At 43.3% G+C, this 16,897-nt stretch overlaps 1 long non-coding RNA gene across 1 annotated transcript; it reads left to right on the top strand.

The window, feature by feature from the left end:
* Positions 1–8,708: 8,708 nt before the first annotated feature.
* On the top strand, positions 8,709–12,207 carry LOC146431966 (uncharacterized). The gene is made up of 3 exons (XR_014854449.1): positions 8,709–9,099; positions 9,379–9,487; positions 11,699–12,207. It is a non-coding gene; the product is annotated as an uncharacterized LOC146431966 (long non-coding RNA).
* The last annotated feature ends 4,690 nt before the right edge of the window (positions 12,208–16,897 follow it).

Below are 16,897 nucleotides of genomic sequence, written 5' to 3' on the forward strand. Positions count from 1 at the left end.
CTGCATCAGTGTTGCTCTGAATCCAGTTGAATGCAGGGGCAGCAACTCCTTTACTCTGAAATTATCTTCTCTTAAACTTATAGAAGTCACAACATTCCAGAGTGTCTCCTTTGAACTGTTACCTGATCCCCTGAGCACTGGCAGCAGTAGCAAAGGCTGGGAGGTGCAAATGCTCCTGGAAATCAGTCACGTCTCACAAAGCCAAAGACCATCCCAGCATGGCTTTTCCCTCCTTGGAATGGCTGGTAATTTTCAGGGAATAGAATAGTTACAGTTATTGAACCTGAGCACTGGCCACCCTCAATTTAATGAGTCACAGATTGAGTCTCTGGTACCTTCACAGGAAGTCAGAACATGAACTTGGCCAATGCAAAACTGAATCACCATTTACTCACTAGAGACATCTGTTCAAAATTTGAAAATCAGTCAATCTAGGGACACAGCAGAGGGAAAGAATGTCATACTTTAGGGTAAGAGCCTTTTTTACTTTACTCATCCCACACAGTAAAGGACAAAGACTCCACAGACAAACATCTCACTGCACAGAAAGTTTAAGGATGTGCTGGGTCCCATTTCCTTTTATTCCCTACTTTTTCTGTGGCATTGCCAATTCAGTTTGAGGCTTTCTGCTACCATTTCCTCCTTCTTAGTTTCATACCTGGCACCTGAGCAATCCCTAGATGCTGGTCTGTGTGAATACACACTTTCCAGTGCCTCCCACTGTTCCTTACTGCTCCAGAATCCAATACATCCTGTGGTTTATTGATCCACCTAACCACACTTTGCCACCAATCTTTGCATTCTTCCTGACTCATGCATCAGAGCAGAAAGTGTGTGACACATCACTTTCCAACTGACCTGAAGGGTTTTCACACCATGTAGACACAATTCCCTGACAGCCACTCTTTCTCCTTCAGTTGCATCTGATAGAAAATTATCCAGTATTACCAGAGTAATTCTGCAGTTCTTGAGCAGACCAAGTGTGGTGGTGATGAGTGTGGTAAAGCCCTGGCACAGGGTGCCCAGAGGAGCTATGGCTGCCCCATCTCTGGAAGTGTCCAAGGCCAGGTTGGACAGGGCTTAGGGCAACCTGGGATAGTGGAAGGTGTCCCTGCCCAGGCCAGAGGGGCTGAACTAGGTCATCTTTAAATGGTCCTTGCAACTTAACCTGGTCTGTGTTTCTGTGACTTCAGAACATAATTGCTTCTATCCTGCCCCAAAGAGATCTACTTGTGGGGGGTGAATGTCTGACAAAGAACAGTGAGTTATCTGCGGACACAACGTTTAAGCAGGTGTCAGCATTGTCTGCCGGACACCCTGGAATGAAAAGTAATCAGAAAAAAGACTTCTTAAGAGTAATGCTACCCAAATATGGTTTCAACCATGGTCAGGAAATCGCATCCTGGGTTATCATGTTCATGGTAACAACATGGGATCTCATTTCTGTTATAATCACCCAGATTTGGATATTCATCTACACGAGAAAATCAATCTCTGCCTGTGAAAACTATGAGTGGATGTGCTCCCTTCCAGCTGAAAGGCGCTGCTGGTGCACCAGGTCTAAGCTCTACATGACCCAGCCTTGCTCAGGTTTCTCCAGTTCCTGCTGCGAGGGATCTCTGATCACTGCGACCTTTTCTCTGCAGGAATTGCTTCCCTCATGAAATTTCCCAACTGTAGTCTGTACAGCAGGTTGTCTGAAACTCACTTGTGCAAACACTTCACATTTAGAGTTGATGATGATGTGTACAATAGTATTTCGTGCATGCTTTGCAGTAATAAAAGGGATCAAGCTTTTAAGCGATCTATCTGTGTAAAAAACTATAATAATAAAAAAAGCCTAAAGGTTATGGCATTAATTAAATCCTTCAAAGCCCATGTAGGCTGTTTCCCTGGGACACTGAACCAGCAGCTCAGTACTAGCAGTTTTTGTTTAGACTTCAGGTCTTAAAACTACAGGAAATATGAGACTGTTGTGTGAACACATGGATTGGTTTATTGGTTTACAACAGGAAAAAAACCAAACCCCGCAACTAAAAGTATCAGAATTTGAATGGTCTCAAATCCAAAAGGCAAATGCCCAAAAGAGTGTAGGGTCAGCAAAATTGTAGGATGACAAAAGCTCCATAAAGCTTGTTTATTATTACCCCAGGAAATATAAGGTTTTGCTAAAACAAATCAAACAGGACTTGCATGACTGGCTTCATGGCTAGCAGATGGTTCTCCCAGCTTTGTTTCAGTGGGATGAGGCCCAGAGCCAGCTCTGCCAGGACCATCCCTTTTGCAACAAATGGACAAGATGACAGAAAACATCAGTTGTAATATGTTTCCATTTTCCTACCTCATTGAGAACACACTGAAAAGTTTGTCCTTGCATCTTATTAAGAGACAAATTCTGACTCAAGTCCAGCAAGAACCAGGTGTACTCATCCCACCAGTACTGATGGGATCTGCCTGAGGTATGTTTGGCCTAGACAGGGAGGCTGGAGGCTGGAAGATTCACCAGCACACAGCCCTGAGCTCCTTCTCACACAGTATGCCTAGCACTGTGACACTTGGTGAATTCTGATCTCTTTCCATGAGTGATCTCCAGCACTGAAGTTGAGCCTGTGAGCACTCAGCCACACAGAGGCAAAGGGAGATCCTGCATCCTCTCCTATGGACCTGTGGGAGCAGGACAGGGTGGCACTCATGCTGACACACCTGGGATCCAGCCACACCAGGATTTAGACAGAGGGCACTCTCAGCATCATGGCCTCAGCATTATAATTTCTTTCATTCTGTCAGTGCTCAAACTTGTTGACCTTTCAATCATTGTTGCCCTCTCTATTCTCATCGTGGCTTTCAGGGAGGACGGCAGGTTTGTTACAGGGCAATTGGGAGTGTTCTCAGTACAGTCATTTGTCCAAGGTAGTTCCTGCATTACTGTTCCTGATCAAACAGGATCAGGGAGCCAGGACTCGGGTTAAGTGGCATTCCTACTCCTGGAATGCTGAAGGCCAAACAGAGGCACATTAGCAGAGCTATGATCAAATGCCAGCAAATTGGCAGCAGCAACAGCTCTGTGTACGATGGGCTGCGGCCAGGGCAAACCTTGGTGCTAAACAGAGTTATACTGAAATGTAAAAAGCTAAAGCAGTGCTTGTGTTCTCTGAAGAAGGTGAGAATGCAAATGATGCCAGGGACAGTGGTAAAATGGGTGAGGCTCTGCCCAAGGGAGAACTTCAGCAGGGCAGGATTTTATACTGACCAACTTCCGCCATCCTACTATAAAGGATGATATTTCAGTATTATCCAGTGCTGAAGTTCTGGCACTGGAAGGCAGCAGTTCCATCCTTCAAACCAAAACTGCAGATGACCTCAAACAGCTTAAGACAGGTCCACTTTAAAACCATCCAGACCTGCTTCTAGCCAGTACAAAATGAAGATTCTAGCTAGAACACTTTGGGGGTTTTTTGTTTTCAATTGTGTGAAGAGGTGCCAGGCACTAAAGATGACCTGCATTTCCACATGACATATTGCAAACAGGTATGAAAGGTCTTTTCCAAAAACTGTGACAGTGTTAATGCTGTGCCCACAAGCCCTGCCCAGCAGGCAGTCACCCTCTCTGATACTGAGGAAAGGCCTTCAGGCACCCCAAAGAGCAGCAGGGCCTGCCCAAGTCCTCTTGCAAGGTCCCAAGTAGCCAGGAGTGCCTAGGAGCTGCTTTCACACTGTAGTAACACACAGACAGAAATGAGGAGCTGCACCTTTAAAGTTCTTCAGCATTAAATCAGTGATGCAGAGCGGCAATTATATCAAGCTATTCTGCCAACATGAATCCTGGAGATACAGACCCAAACCAGCAAAGCTGATTAGTAGTGTGGGAGCTCCTTGCATGCTCCTCCAAAACACAATTAAAAGAGTTTTATTCTGAGTAACAAGAGGGTTACAGGGTCAGAAGAGTTTCCATTTCAAAAGGCAGCAGGATACAAACTAGCAGGAAGAGGAAAGCAAATTGCCCAGATTTTGTGCTAGAAATAGGTGTATATTTAAGCTGCTGGGCTTCAATTTCTCACAAAAATTCTATTCCACCATTCCTAAGGAAAATAGGAAAATCAGTACAAAGACAAACCTTTCCAGTAGTGTGATGGCAATAACCCTGCTTCCACCTGCAGCAAGTACAGGTTCTTCCACCTTGCTTCAACTTTGGGCTTCCCCAGAGTCTTACAAAGAACCAGTAAAAATCCTTCTAACTTTATAAGTTTAAAAATTATTATCCTTAAAACAGAAAAAAAAAAAAAGAGAGAGAGATTTAAAAATTGTAGAGGAACCTCCAGCACAGTCTCTTGTCCAGCACTGGCTTTAAGGAGCCAAAAATGCAGTCTCTTAAGACAAAAATATAGAAATATTGTCCACTGTCTGGCAGTTTGCAGTTCACCTTGTTTCACAGTTCTTTCTGTGGCTCAGTCTGGTTGCAGCCAGCTGCCTTCCTGCAGGCTCCACGGAAGATTGCTTTTAGGACATTTTCTGCCTACATATTTTAACTGATTCAATGTGCAGAATTTCTATAAAATGAGATGCTACAGAGATGACAAAAACTGTGAAGATTTCCTTGGCTAGAGCCTAGAGGAGCAGAGCTGTTGGATTTCACAGAAACCAACCAATACCAAATAATAATAAACAAATCTTAAACATCAGTGAAAGCAGTGTGGAAGGTGACTTCATCTAAATCTGAATGGTGGACAGATTTCACATTGTCAGCCTCATTTGGGATTTCCAGGAGTTACTTGGCTTTCCACAGATCATCAGCATGTCTCCAGCTCTCTGAAGACATGGGAAAAGGGAGATCTTTCCTCAAACACTGCCAAAGCAACAGGCTGCTCCTTCACTACTGGCTTTTCTGCTAACCTAAAGGTAGCAGCAGAGAAGGGATTTACTCCATAGGTTCTCTAAATACACTTATAGAAATAAAACAACCATTTTCTGAATAAACCAATTTCCAAATATTTATCATATTATGGGAACCCAAAGAAGAATTATTTTTATATTTAAAAGAAATTGAACATTCTAAGATGAAGCAGATTCCAGGTTTGTGGGGAAAATAAATGAACTGCTTTGGGATTTTGCATTCAAGCTTTTGTGTTCATCCCATCTCCTGACCCCATATGGAATGGAAAAGCTTTATGATTACATTTTGAAGGATGCTCCTGTGCTTTTATAGTCAGTAAAAATAATTTTGCACATAATTAAGCCTTTTCTCCTTTATGAAAAGCCTTTTTTCATACAGAAAATATCGCCTAGTTAATATTTTAGTAATCAGACCTGTCTATGAAAAAAAAGGGACAATTATTAAAATGGCTGTAGAAAATCCTCCATATCTCCAGATTAGGAACAATAGGACAGTTCAGCATCAGGCACTGCTGAGTTCTCTAACCAGATAAAACCTTTAGCAGTAGTTACATCACTTCAATTTCTTTGTTTAGTAGCAGGAAGGTGAAACCTGGGATATGTTTACTCAGAAAAAAAAGGTTTTTTATTTCCTTTTTATGACAACATTAAAGGATTGTCTTTGTTCCTAAATTCCTCAATCTACATACACATTCAAAACCACAAATGAGTAATTCTATATACTTACATATACAGTATTATATGGAAGGCATATTGTTGCATTCTATATTATATATATTTAATGTACATTATTTTATTGCAGAACCTTATACTGAGTGATTTTTCTACCACAGCATTATCTAATCCCATTCTGTCTAGGATTAGCACTGCAAATATCCTAAAAGACAAGCTGAAGTTGTTAGTGATAGTACAATGTCCTTAAACTTGGTTTATAAAAAATATTAATAAACTGAATACATCAATGCAGTATTAATTGCTCACCTCACTCTGCACAGAACCACACACTCTTGTTCCTGCAGCCAGGAACTGTTCACTCCCTGGATTGGATATCTCAGGTCTAAATGCTCACCTGTTTTTTAAGAAAACAACAGAATTCTAACTGGGCCTCAGAACTCCCATTTTTATCTGTATTATGATTAGACATTGGTGATAATAAGACTCCAAGCACTGTATTACTATTAATGCTTCCCTATGACTGGAAACATTCCAAACCTGGAGACACAGGGACATTGTGAGTTGTGGGCCTCATGCCCAGGTCTCCAAGCAGACTTTTCCCCTCTCGTGCAGGCAGCTGTCCCCATGTCTGGTCCAAGGGTTTGGCTGCCCTATGCAGAACCACCTCCCACTCCTGAATCCAACTTCCAGAGATTTCTGCAATGTGCTTCAGAGCAGTTTTTACTACTCTGTGAAACCCTGGTTCAAGGAACATCTCATTCACAGTGACTGGGGGATGCTAACTCAGAGAAAACCAGTAGTGTTTGCCACAAAGTAATCCTATAGGGAGAATGCTGCTTGGCTTAAATATTATTTTTATATATAAATATATATATATATAATATATATATTATTTGTATAAATATGTATATATATGCATTATTTTATATATATTGTTATATATCAGTTTATGTAATTATTTCTCAAAATGCAGAACATGTAAATCTGTGTGCTATCCTTTAAAGAACTGGCCTCCTAAAACAAAGTTCCATGTCAGTAACAGCTATGAGCCTGTATCCACACTACCAACCTGTTACATTCTCAGCTGAGGCTGCAAACCCTCATACCTGTGTCCTTTTCCTGAGCCTGTCAGCCCACTGAACCCACAAATTCTGCTGCTTTCTGGTGCCAGCCGAGACCTGCCACATGCAGTGCCTGAGCACAGCTGAGCTCTGGTGACAGCCTTCGTCCCTGATTTCTTGGGATTCCTCAGCTGAAGTGAGATGACCCAGGGGTTTTGTACTTCATCTCACAGAGCCTTCCCCTACCTCCTGTTCTGCAGCCCGAAATTATTGCTTTTCCCACGCTTCCTTCCTCAAGCCTAGCCCTTGGAAAAGAACAAGAGGCAAAATGTTTACAAGAGACGGACTGGTAACAAACTGCACCCTACCAAGGGTTTGATTGTGGCATTTCTGCCCCCAGTCTAACCAGTATTGAAGATGTCTAGAAGTTTTCATTTTTAATCATCCCAAATCAGCTTGTTTTTCAGCCCAGCTAGTTGAGATCCCCTCCTCCAAAGAATGTCAGTAGGGCAACGTGGTGGTTTTCACCCAGAGAGCAGAGCCCATGATAAATAACACTCAGAGCTCTGTGAGGATGAGTGTCCTCTACAGCTCACAGCCCAGAGGCTTCATTATTGCAACGCTCATAATTCAATTCACCCTTCCTAAAAGGTCTCCTGCTGCACCCAACCCCCACCTCTGAAAACATGTCCCACTAATAATTCCCGATTAATGCCGTCAATTACCAACTCTCCCCCAGCCCCTCTCCATCCCCTGATTGGGTTGGAATGGAAGGGAAGCAACATCTAACCAGGGAGGAATACAAGTAGGGGTAAAATAGCAATAAAAAGTAATTACATAAAAATGCTAAACATATTACATCTGTTAGTTTGCTGAGCCCAGTGGGCTTGACAATTCCAGGTTTTTGCCATTGTCTGCGTTCAGACAGACAAGAATAAGAGAAACAGAGAAAGGATCTTTCAATAAGATTATTAAATCAGTGCATGAAAAATAAGTCGTCATTACATTGCAAAAGGGAGAGAGAAACTCGCTGAAATTTCTTTCTGCGGCTTTGCCTTTGTGATCTGCAAGGTGCTGTGCTCCTGCTTACACTCTGTTGCCCTGGCAACGTACTCCTGTAAAATAAAGATTATTAAAGCGCATATGATTATTTGGCCGCACAGTGAATGAGGCAGCCGCTTCTGAAATTCCTTATCAGAGAAATTCAATTTTAGGCCAAATTGTGTTTTCACTGCCTCTCAGCTTCCCCCTCCCCCCCGCAATACCAATAAAACCATCATCTCCCCAGCTGTACATGATATTTTGTCACTAACTCTTTCACGCCTTTCCTTTCCCATTCCAGGTTTTATTTTTACTCTGTCAAAGCAGAATGCTCTCCTTAATTTGTAGGCTTTTCTTCCTTACAGGTTTTTTTCTGGCAGCTTCAGCCTCTTCTCCCCTGCAGGAGCCAGCAGCCTCCTGCCCACTGTGGCAGCAGGAAGGGACTTTCCCCTCCAGCCCAGACCGGGGGCCAGCGCCACAACCCAACGGGAAGTCCTGGCAGGTGAGGGGTGAACTCGGAGGGGTCACATGAACTGTCACAACGCACAGCTGCCCTTCACAGCGTGTGGAGCCTCGGTGGCCTCTGCTCGCAGTCATCCCTGGGGACCTGCTGCCCAGCCCATAGAAATCCCGACCAAGTGTTTGAGGTGCCACTTCTATCGGCCTCAGGTCCCCCCGGCCCCGCTGAGGTTCTCCCTGGGTGACCGACAGCAGACAGCTCCTGCCAGCGGTGCCAGCACGCCTGAAGCTCAGTGGTACCTTCGCTGCCCGATCTCACCGCCACCGCCACACCTCAGAGCGGCGGCCCCGGGCACGGGCAGCTGTCCCCGCCCCGGCGCCATCACACGCACCGCTGTGGCTATGCCCTGTGCCCATCACGGCTGCGCCCGCACCGGGGTCACAAGCACGGACACACAGCCGCCCTCGTCCCGCCGCCGCCCGGGCTACTCCTTGCCGGGGCCGGGCGGGGGCGGCGCGGGGCCGCCGTGGCGCGCCAGGGGGCGCTGCTGTCCCGCCGCCGTCGCACGCCGCAGGGCGGTCCGGAGCGCGCGGGGAGCCCGCGCCGGGCGGGGCGCTGAGGGGCGGCGCGGAGGCACGGCTGAGGGGCACCTCCCGTGCGGGGACAGCCCTGAGGGGCACCTCCCGTGCGGGGACAGCGCCTCTGCGCGGGCACCTACTCTGCGGGGCACTTACACGGAGACACCTCCGCGGACAGAGCGTGGCTGGCTCCTCTCCCGGCCTCGCCCGGGCAGCGGCCCCCTGCACAGCCTGGCGGGCTTTAGCCGTTTAATTAAACGGCCTTCTGCAGTTTAATTAAAAAACAACAGCCCAGTTTTGGCAGTCGAGCCACAGTCCAGGCCCGCCCGCACTGGGAGGGTCCCGGTGTTCACTCTGCCGTCTCCTGCATGCTGCCGCTGAGGTCTGAGTTGACGTAAATGAGCCCTGTTTACTGGGCAAGAGGGATTCTGCTTCTTCAGGTAGCCTTAAAAAATTAGTCTGACTCCAGAAAGGAAATGAAATTGCTTATTTTTAATATTAAACTTGTAATTGTTCCTATTTTTCCTCGGCGTTTGATGACAGTGGACCAAAGCAACTGACAGCCTTTGTGCAACTCTTTGAGGGTGACCGCAGTGCGGTGAGATTTCCGAAGGCAGAATGGTGAAGATGAAAGTGAGCCTCAGAACTAACATGTGTGCTTTATTTTTTAAAGACAGAACAGAGAGGAGGCACAATTACCCCAGATTTAGAAGATCTGAGTTCAAGCCTTGACCTAGTGAAGCTTGTCATACCTTGGCTGCTCCTCCCTGTCTTAAAACCAGGTAATAGCTGTTGCCTACTTGGTGGATAATTGCAAGGATAAATATCTCGGAGGCTGCTTGGTGCAACAGAAAACATGCCTGATATTGGCAACACAAGGCACCCCAGATCAGGCCTCCAGTTTGCTTATAGTCAGCAGAAGATAACTATAACTAATAACAGGAGCAAAATCAGAAAGGGGACCAAAGGGGATAGGGGATTTCAACAGAAGTAAGTTCACCAAGGCAACACCTGGAAAATGTCCTTTTTATTGGGGTGGGGAGTTATCATCCACTATCCCCTTAATAAACACAGATACATTGCAGGAAAATAAAAGCTAGCAAAGCAACAGTTGAGTCTGAGAGGCAGCACTAGACAGATTTAGAAAATCCTCACAGACAGCATCATTCCCTGTACAAACCAGGGCAGCTTCCCAGGCTCATTAGAGATGTGTAAGTGGTTCCTGAACTATATCCTCCCTGGCCAATCCCCCTGTGTTATCTCTTAAGACCATTACCTGAACTGGAACACCATTTTGGAAACTGAGATCCCTTTTGGAGGGTGGCAGAAGCCTCAGTTTCCTCTACAAGAACAAACAGGCTCAGTTACAATCGATGTGATTTTGGACAGCCCCAAACAGCTCAAGTTCTTCTCCTTTTAGAATGCAAAATACACAAATGTCCCAGTTCTCAAGCCCTAATGATTAGCCCTAATGATAACTCCTACAAATGGAAAAAAAAAAAGCATAAGAACAGTCACACCAATCAGAGCAAAGTACCAACCTTTTTTTCCTTTGGTGCTAGATTACCTGTCTGGGAGCACTTCTGGCTCACCTGGAGCAAATGACATCAGCAGTCAATTTCTAGGAGCAAGAAAGTCTTCTACAGCCTGGGGAACCCATAGCATGGAAATAAGAGAATCTAAAGGATTTTAAGGAAAGGGATGAACCATTGACTACTAATATCCTGAGTGCCTTTGTTTCTGGTTTTTTTAAAAGGACACTGGTGTTTTTAAAAGGACACAGGAAAATTTGAGACAGTGCAGAGTCATAAAAATTATTTGAGAACTGGAATAGCTGCCTGAGAATGAGACACTTATGGAGCTCGATCTGTTTAGTTTATTAAAAAGATCAAGAGATAGTTTGATTACGATGTATAACTACCTTCAAAGGGAGAAAATACCAAGTCCTAGAGGGCACTTTAATCCAGCCAAGAAAGGCATAACAAGAACCAATTGCTGGAAGCTGAAGCCAGACCAGCTTAAATTGGAAATCAGGCACAATTTTATAGTGAGAATGATTGGACATTAAAAACTCTGCCCTATCAAAGGAAGCAGGATTTTTCATCTTTTAATATCTCCAAATCAAGACAGGATGCCTTTCAGTAAAGTAAGCTTTAGTTTTAAAAAAAGGCTCAATGTAAGGGTAATTGAGTGATATCTAATGACTTATCATAGGGAAGGAAAACTCTAACATCTTAATTTGGAATGATGGCTCAAAGTTTGGCAGCAGGTATCTCTGGCAAACAGCTATGCTGTCTGTATTGTATGACCAAAACTGCTGAGACCTGACTGTGTTCTTTGCCTCAGAGAAAGATCAGAAGGCAGGTGCCAATCACAGATCTGGTAGTGTAAAAACTGACACCCTACTTTTCCGTAGTCAGCACATTCCATGTCCTGCAAAGGCCTCCCCTGGGCAGAGCCATGGCTATGAATGAATCTGCTGAAGCCCTGGGCCATGTATATGAAGCTGTAATAAAGACTATAAATTAATGTTCTAAAGTCTAATAAAGACTATAAATTAATGTTCTAAAGACTATGAATTAATGTTCTGGATGATCTGACTGTGGCTGCAGTTACCAGCTACAGCTGAAAATGGGACATCAGCCCGTGGGTGGAACCAGCTGCATTTATGCCCTTTGCTGGGGACAGATATTTCAGGACTTGTGGTTGCCTGACTGTCCAAACTAGGCCTGCATGCTCCATGAGAGCAGATGGATACAGAGAAACAGGCTGGACCCAGCAAAGAGACACAGGAACCAGGCAGAGAAGGCTGGATTGATCATGTTGTTTAACTACACAGCAGCTGTGGATTTACACAAGGCTAAATACACCCCAGTGTACATGAGGAGTTCAAGCACCTACATAACAACACAAGGAAGCACAGACCTTCCCAGCAGTATTGCCCAGGGTTTTTTCATTACTTTATGTCTTTGTGTCATACTCCCTCTTCAAAGGCTATCATCAGTCTTGGATTCTCTTTGTGGAAGATCTTTGTGCCATGGCTGTCATCCTCATCCTTCTCTGAACATCTAGATCAGCGGGCTCCAAACTTTTTGATTGTGCACCTGATCAGTAAAAAAATTTTGAGTGTGCATGCCAATGCATGTGTATTTATCTAAATTATCTCCAGGTACTACTGCATTATATGCTTTATAAAACATACACAAAGATAGACATTTACAAAGGATGAAATAAACACAGTTTTAAATTAAAAAAAATTAACTGCAAAAAAAAAAAATTCTTCCTGGCACCTAATAGATTTTCTTGTATATCCCACCATGGAGACCACTGATTGAGATCCACAAGGCACCTTTCAAAGACAACCAACCTTCTAAATTCTTCTAAACAATTCTGTGCAGGTGCCTCAGATTCCCTGAAGGGAAAGGAATTCCCTGAAGGGAAAAATTACTTAAACAGGCAAATTACTTAAGGCTGAGCCTTGGTGACGTGACACAAGGGAATTGCCAACATTGGCATTCATAAGGACTTAGAATGGGGCAAAAGCTGGCCAACCACTACCATGCAGAAGGTTTCCAGGAGCTGAACAGTGCAGCCATAATCTCAGGTAAGAATCTAAACAAAACCTGCTGTCACAACAGGAGCGCTGACCCCAAAACCTATGGAGAAGCCAGTTGTGGAGAGAGGCTCAATAAACTCTGAAGTTCTTTAGTGCTGAGTGTGATATAGGACATGGAGCAGTGCCAGAGAAACACTTGGTGCTGGATGCCAAACCAGCTGTCTGCCTCAGCCCTGGCAGTGGCTGACTCCCGAGAGCAAGCTGCTGAAGGTGAAAAAAAGTGGGACCTCTTCCAAGTCTACCACTTAGGTTTATCACCAGACAACCAGAGCCAGAGTTCTCTGGCACTGTGCCAGGCAACCAGAATCAACACTCCTGAGCTCTGGAGTGAGCCCCGGAGTCTGGGAGCTCTCTGGGCAAGTACCTGGGAGACAGACAGTAGAGTAAGATCAAGATGTTCTGTCCCCAGCTGCTCTGTGGAACCCTCTGGTTCTAGGGACACTCATGTGGTGAAGGAGCATGTTACTATGCTATCGTTTATGAAGATTCTTTGCGACAAGATTCATACTGTCTTCAGTATGAATTTCAGCTGAGAGAAGCCAAGGCATGACCAAGGCACACTTTCTCAGGGACTGCCCAGGTGCATTCACACACCAGGACAGAACCTGCATCTGTGACATGGAGAGAAAACTTTGAAATGCATCTATGTTATGCTACAGTCTCACGAGTTTGCAATATTTGTTGGGCATGTGACAATTTCCTTTCCAGGGCTGAAGTGTTCTACACCTTCCAATCCAATTTCTGTTAACTCAGTCAATGGACTTTTCATCATTTCCTTCATGTTCCCATCATGATGGGTCTCATAAATCTTGCCAATGGAGGATATTATGTGATACCTGAGATACATTTTCCTTCTTGCATTATGATCACAATACATTTCATTTGCATTCCTTAGGCCCTGTCCAAGGCAATTCTTCTCCATGGTTTCTGTTTATGCTCTCCATATGTTTGTGGACAAGTACAACACTCTTCGTTTATTTTGTCAAGTTAAACATGTCTAATTATTTTCATATTTCCTCATAAATCATTACTTCTAGCGCTTACACACAGTTTTATTCAGAAAAGTTATTTTTGAAGTGGTGTTGCCTGGGCTCCACATTTACTAATCTCCCAGCAGCTGTTCCATCATTTTCCTAACTGCCTGTGCTTTGCAGTAATTACACAATTTTTAATTTTTTTTTTGTCTGGGTGCTCTACAGAGCAGGATTGGGATAATTTTAGGCTTGTAGTGTCAACCTTACGTATTTTCACATCATTCAGCTCCTTCTGAATTCACTTTTTCCATTTTGCACGCAGAGATTAATAAAAAAATTATTAAGAAATTTACACAGTTTGATGGAATTCTGCAACACTCACTGTCACTCTTCTCAAATACAATATAATCCTTGGTCAGAAGATACTGATAAAAATGTATTTATTTTAGGCACCTATTACATATTAGATGTTTAAAAAAACCTCTTCCTGTAAGTGCAAGCCTCGTATTCTTTAAAGCAATGCTGGTACCCTGACGTTTCGCAGGGCATTCAGATTCCTGTGGCTGAGTAGACATTAGCTGTCAAAGATTTGCCACCAGAATAAATTCAGTCGAGTTGATCCAAACTTACAAGAACAATACACCTTAAACAAGAATTTATTTTACTTCTTTAGGTACCCAGAGTCATCCACACTTACTAAAAAGACCAGAACAATCACCCAGGTAGCTCTGTCTTGGAGCAGGAGGTACCTCGTTGACAGACATGCTTTAAAGTGTAACAGCTTTTTAGCGAATATGTTTCACAGATCACGAGCAAGAAAAATTCAGATAATATTTTACCATGTACTGAGCAATCCTGACTCGAATCCCTTTTCTGAAAGGAGAAAAAGGAAAAGGAGTTCCTCACATGGATCCTGCAATCCCTCACTATCTCAGCAGTTTCTTACCTTCCAAATTAATACTCAGTGTTTTGCAACAAGAAAACCTAATTAATTTCTTTAACATAAAGGACAAATACATGGAACTGATTTTCTATTTAGTCCTCTTTTCCAGGTGTTCTATTAACATCCCACATTGTAAAACATTTCCATTACTCACAGACAGCCTTGTGCTGCTGTGTTTTCCCCTCTGTCAAGGCCCATTTATGAAATCAGTTCAGGGCTCATCTATTTTAGATTCCTGATTGACTCTCCGTTTACTAATGATTTCTTTATTCCCGCCCCCATACACCATAAACCAGTGCTTATTTAATTTTAGAATTTACTCAGCCTTTTTGATTACTGTCCCTCTCTTTACATCATAAATAATCCTCAATATTCTGATTTTTGCCCTATTTCCTTTTATCATTTCAAGTAAAGGCACCTTTGTACCATCAAATCTTTGAGCTACATCAATCACCTCTTCTGTCTTCTATCTTCGTTTATCAGATGAATTAGCTGTGATGTGCTTATGATATATTTAAATCCTTGCCTGTTTTCCTCTCTACTTGTATTTGTTTTCTTTTTAAATATTTCTTGCACCCATTTCTCTGTCACTAGTGGCTTAGTTTCTTGAAATTTATCGGAATTTTTAAGTGTCTGATATTTCCTGTTATGTGCAACTTTACCACACACAGTGAATTCAAGGATTTACCTGTTCAAAGCTGACACAGAGCTGCTCTTTCCCTGCTCAGACCCCACTGAGCTCTGCACAGCTGCAGCTGTGACAGGGAAATTCTCTCTTTTTTCATTCCCTTTCACAAATTTCCCAGCCAAGGAGATCAGTGATGTTCTACTTCCATATTATTGTTCTGAGCAATACTCCAAAGATCCTACTGATAACAGACTTGAAAGAATGGGAAAAACAATAAATACCCTTTAATTACCAAGGACAAAATGAGTACCAATATTTCAGCTGAGGATGAAGGGGACTGTTTCATGTTCCACCTCAAATTCCTCATCCAGCATTGAAGTTTCCACTAAATTCTAAGAAACTCAGGGTTGAGAAGGGTCTGCCCTGCTTCAGATCGCCTTAAACATGGTTTGTCTGTCTTCACACAGTGAAATGTGTGCCCTGTGCTTCCAGGGATTCCTTAGGAATGTGCTATCATGTTTTATCAACACACAGTACTGATCAAGTGTTGATGCAAAAAGCCCAAAGGAACATGTGCAAACTGACTTCAGAAGAAGAAATCATGAGGAAGACCAGAGGGAGTTTATAAAGACACCAGGAGTAAAATTTGGTTATTAGAAACACTCTTGTGGTGTTGAACGCATCCCAGTGACCAGCAAAATCCCCCACGCACTTGTAAAGGGACAAAAGAACATAAAGGCAATATAGTGCAGATGCTGAAGAAGTCTCTGACCGAAGACTCTGCAAGTCAGAAAACACTGTCAGGTGAACTGGATACCTTCAGTGCAGTTTGTCACAAATATGGTACCACAGCACATCAGGATGGCAAGAGCAGGCGAGAGAACAGTTTTGTCGGATAAATGTATTTGCAGTGCCACACTCCCTTGTATTTGTGCTCCGGGTGGTGTTTTTATGAACAAATGATTCAGGTATTTTAAGTCACAGACGGATACGTTGTTTATTAACTGATTAAAACCAAAAAACTTTAGCAAATTTAAATAAATTGCAAAACTAAAAGTAAAAAGAAAGGTTGTAGTTATTTCTCACACCAAGTAACCAGCTCCCATGCTGCTTGCTGCTGAGGGTTGCTCAGGGAAGATGGCTGTAGGCTTTGGCAGGCTCCTAACTTGCATAGGAAGACCCAAAATGCCCATTAAGGGCTCCTCAAGAACATCCCAACTGTTTTTCTAAGAATAAAAAAAACAACCAAACAAAAAAGACAAAACAAAAAAGACAAACAAACAAAAAACCACACCAATACCAAAACAAACCCAAAAAACCAAACCAAAAACCAACCAATCCAACAAAAAAACCCAACAAAAAACCCGAACACACAAAACAACCCCAAACGAAACAGAAAACTCTACCAGCTGAAGCTGAGAAGATGATGTATGTAAAAAAGAGAACAAGACACTTCAAGAAGTGGGCTGTGTTTCCCACAGTAAAATCTACCCATGGAGAGCAAAGCTAGGATAAAAAAGCATCCAAGTTGCAGTTTGTTGTGCCTCAATATCCAGAGGAAATCTGCTTAGTCTGCAACCCAGAGGAGGATTTTCCCACCTTCTAGCTACAAAGTCTGAAACTAATTCTGTGTTCTCTGGCCACTCATAATACAGCCTCTACAATCAAAACATAATTAGCAACACGGCTCCTGCTACTAATGAATAAGCTAGAAAAGAATCTACCTCACTCTTATCTAATGCTAATTTTCCAAGGAGAAAGGAAGAGAAAACGGCAAGGATGACAAATAATATTTTGAGGTCAAAGCAGGCAATTGCAATTCCATTCCATAAAGCCATTACTTTCTGAGCAGTGATTACCAAAGGAACCTCACCAGGTTAAAAAAAAAGTCCATCTACCTTTCAGACCTTCCTGGTTCTGAACCTGACAAACAGATATTACCAACACTTCATGCTGGCTGGAGCTTTTCCCAGCTGCATCCATGAACAGATCATCACGGGCAGCCCAACACCTAAAAAGACCTTTGAAAAT

Source organism: Lichenostomus cassidix, chromosome 11 (genome assembly GCF_008360975.1).
Source record: "Lichenostomus cassidix isolate B80296 chromosome 11, HeHo_3.0, whole genome shotgun sequence".
NCBI lineage: Eukaryota > Metazoa > Chordata > Aves > Passeriformes > Meliphagidae > Lichenostomus > Lichenostomus cassidix.